The sequence below is a fragment of the Penaeus monodon genome, unplaced genomic scaffold, assembly GCF_015228065.2.
Source record: "Penaeus monodon isolate SGIC_2016 unplaced genomic scaffold, NSTDA_Pmon_1 PmonScaffold_24481, whole genome shotgun sequence".
Lineage (NCBI taxonomy): Eukaryota > Metazoa > Arthropoda > Malacostraca > Decapoda > Penaeidae > Penaeus > Penaeus monodon.
Genome location: NW_023654677.1, coordinates 1 through 4509, shown reverse-complemented (window position 1 = coordinate 4509; position 4509 = coordinate 1). Strand labels below are relative to the sequence as shown.

The 4509-nt window shown below is 29.7% G+C and overlaps 1 pseudogene; it reads right to left on the bottom strand.

Moving 5' to 3' along the window:
* Positions 1 to 1392: 1392 nt before the first annotated feature.
* On the bottom strand, positions 1393 to 4305 carry LOC119570320 (annotated as a pseudogene).
* Between the last annotated feature and the right edge of the window lie 204 nt (positions 4306 to 4509).

Here is a 4509-nt window from a genome sequence, read left to right as displayed (position 1 = left end):
TAGGATATATATATGATATAACGAGAAAACAATTAAAAAAGGTATAAAAATAAAATTTAATTATACATAAGGAAAAGAAAATATGATTATAGATAAAAGATATATAAAATTTTATATAATAATATATAGAGATATATAGAATAGAATATATAATAATAAATAGTTAAATATATATAATATAATTAGATATATACATAATATATATATAATATAGAAGATGATATATATATTAAAGGATATATATAAAAATAATATAAAAAATATAGATAGATATATATAGAGAAAACAGAATATATATATATATATAGATAAATATATATATACATAAAATATATAATATATATAATATAGAAAATATATATATATATTTTTAGAATTAATATAAAATTAGAATATATATATAAGATATAGAAGATAATATATAATATACATAGATATATATATATATATATATAATATATATATATATATATATATAATTATAATATATTTTTTATAAAATATTAAAAAAATATAATTTTATATATATATATATATAATATATATATTATATATATACATATATATATATATACAAACAAGGCACACACGTGCACACACCCCACACTCAATCACACACACACCCCACACACAAAAACACAAGGAGGACAGTGTTGCATTCCATAAACGACAGGTTTGGTTATAATTTTTTTGTTTTTAGATGTTTATAAAATATTCCTGAATCAGATTATAACAATCATATCACTCGCTAGATGTCAAGTAAGTGTTAAAACATCATCCAATAAAAAATGCAATTTAAACCCATATTAGTTCAACACTGGTTGCTTGGAAAACAAAAATTGCTCTGATGTTACATATATCACCAAGAGTTAGGAATCTATTTGACAATAATAATATATAGCTTTAATATTTTTTTTCTGATACAAAGTCTATAATGTGAAAAGGTAAAATACAATCATCAAATAAAATCAAATATTAGCCAACAAACAAATTTTAATATTCTAAATATTTTGACCACACAAAACTAATAAATGTAAATCAGGGAAGTTATCTTGATATGACATATATAATCAAAAACTGGAAATCACAAAACATAAATCAATATTTTGCACACTATGTATATTCCAAAACAAAAAAAAATTTGGAATCTTTTACATCAAGTGATTAAATATTCCTTCATAGAAAAATCTAAACTGTAGCTAATATCAATGTAACAATGCAAGTCTAACGTGCCACACACCCAATTTTCTTTAAATTAAAGTAAAAGCATTACATGATCCTCATCCCATAATGAAATTTTCTAACCATTTTAAAAGGGAGAGGAATGGTTTGCACTCTTATCTTCCATCTTCTTCCTTTATAAGATGTGCAAAATTTTTCTTTTTTGCCTACCAAGCTACATAAAAAATCCAAAGAATCTTATTTCTTGCAGAACTCATAATTTCAATAAACCAGTTTACAGTCCCCTTTGAACCTGTTGTAGGGGTGTGAACTTGTAATCTGGGAGATATTTCCCGAGGTTTTTCATTGCTTGCCGTTTCTAAACTGGCCGTCTGACTTCGAGGTGCGAATACCACTTCTCCCTTGAACTCGAAGGCATCAATAACCCTCTCAGCTGCCCCCTTGTAGACACTTCATCTGCTTCGTCAACTGGATAAACAAAAAAAAATGACATTCATAGTTGATGCAGAGCACAAGTCATATGTCCCAGTGGCATATGCTATATATACTGTCCACTTTACTTTTTTTGTTATTTTGTTATGTGTAGATAAACTTCACAATTCATTTTCTAGACCTACAGACCTCACCCTTTAATTTTTATGGGAAAGAGTTCTTACTCATAATACTATGCTAATACAATGGCACCAGGAAAATGCTTGCTCATTTTTTATATTTTTGTGAAGTGTCTCTGCACTAGATGGCTCTGCTAATGCTTAGCAACAAAGGAGTTAATTAGTAGTCTTGTGACCTTGTCTAATTCACCTTTCCTTGAATTTGGGGATAAAAATGTTTTTTTACTACTGCTTAGAATATGATATGTTATTTTATATAGACATTATAATTACTATAATGCTATAAACATTAGGGAACAGCAAAATAAGGTAACGTAAAAATTCGTGAAAAAGGAAAAAAAGGGGAATGGGCAAGACAGACGGTACTCATAATTGGCTCATTGGGACAGTACAAGTGTAGCCAGCTATATGTAAAAAAAAAAAAAAGAACTCACAGTAGGCATGGCATGTACGTTTCATGCCATGCCTGTCTGCACTGGGCTAATTTTTTATTTCTAAAAATAAACATAATTATTGTATGACATTATTACCAATAGAATAGTATATATAAAAAAAAACAATGTGGTAAACAAAAGTGACTAAGGAATTCTTGCTCATTGACATGTACACAAAATCAATAAAATCAAAATGGACATAGCATGATGCCCACACTTTAAATTACCACATAGACTAGCTTCTGAGTTGTCTTTATCATATCCAAAAAATAGAGATAAATAACTATCACAGAAATTATCCTTTCTGTAAAGATAGAAAAAAAAAGGACAGTGAAAAGAATCCCTGTTCTATACTTATTAGTAACAGTTTATTACCTGAGAGGATGATTGGGCTAATATCATTATAGTCGCGTTTAATGCCAGATCATAAGCTTAGTAGATCTATGGAGTAGATAAACTGCCGAAGAGGTTTTCCGGTTCCCCCTATAGTAAATGGTGTCCCCTTTCTTGGGGGCCATGAAACCTGAGGTAATGTCAATTAGTTTAAATGGTAAAATTGTTCATATATGTTAAAAACCACAAGCAAACCACCACAGAAACAGCAAATATATTCCAGCATCTTTGACTTATTAAGAAATTCCATCTATTTTTTGTGAGGCATTTGAAACCACTACTAAATAACAAAATACTACAAATATTAACCTTGTTTATCAGTCCTGGCAATACATGGCCATCCTCCAAGCTGAAGTTGTCATGAGGTCCATAGACATTGTTGGTATAACTGAAGTGAAATTACAGCCGTACTGTTGATGATATGCTTGGTTCATACATCAATCATCCTCTTAGCATAACTATACCCAAAGTTAGATTGATGAGGAGGTCCATTATGGATCTGTTAAAAGAAGAAGAAGAAAAAAATATATATATATTAGAAACAAAGCAAATATTTATGCCTGGCTATCCCAATTTGTGTTTTACATTCAAGATGACCCCTCTTGAGTTATACTGCCCAGTGATTCTCTAAATAATAGAGCTGTTTAAGACCTGAAGTTCAGTCTAAAAAAGACAGAACACTGCAAAGTGAGAGGTTTTAATAGCATATTTGCTTTGCAGCATCAAAAAAGACATGCTACATGCTGTAACATCATACAGAAATGCTTTGCTTAGTCATGCAAAGATATATATAGTACTTAGACTTCTGACGTGTATGATACTACGAGTGTGAAACTAACTGTGATGCAATATATTTTATTTTGTCCTTATGTTTGCCTGCACCTCACACAAAAAATACATACTTTTTGCCACAGCTCAGCTTCTTTTAATCCTTTACTACCATGCAATAATGGCTTTAGATCTTGCATTTGTACCTAATTGATACAGTAACCATTAAGAAATATACAAACCATTGTTCATCAATGGGGTACGTAGTTTGTCTGGGAAGATGCAAGTTGAAAGACAAGAAACTACTTTCTGCACTTTGAAATCCTTGCATGATTCCAATACATTGTCGTTGATCAGCTGATTGAATCGCTGTGATAAAAATATAAAAATCAAAATAAACATAGGAGGTCAGTAAAACTAATGAGATTACACCCACATACTGAAACACATAGTCATTACTACAAGATAATATGATGTCTAAATGTAAACTTTTTGAAGATAACCTTTTATTTACAGTATAAAATTTACTAGAAATTTCTTTAATTAAACAATAACATAAAACACAATGACACACTTGCCAAAAAATACACACACTATGAACCACATTATGCAAAAAGAATGGTTGCTTCTCAACAGTTGTTCAAAAAATGGACAATAAACAATGAAGTCTACGTTCCATTCTGAAATGCACTGAATTTCTCATTTTACTCTAAAAAAAAAAAAAAAAAAAGTTCCAAAATATAGAGTATGTCCTAATGATACTGTATTTACAATAGCTATCGTAGATCCAATAACAAGTGATGACAATTGCAAAAACTACTAGGAAATCCAGTTGTATTTCAGATTTCGGAAAGGCCTCCCACCATAGCAGCCAGATGAATAACATGTGTGGCTTTATTCTCAAACACAGCACGGGTTCAGCTGTGTTTCTGAAACAGATATGGTTATTCATCATGACATGTAGTGTATGATTTACTCCTTCTCATATTCATTTGCTCATGAGTTTTTCTCATGATAACATCAATCTAGACCGAGTCTGTGTCTCCTGACTAAGTGTGTATATATATTTCATATATCCATTCAACCCTTTGACTGTAAATAGCACAGATATTTGACAAAAG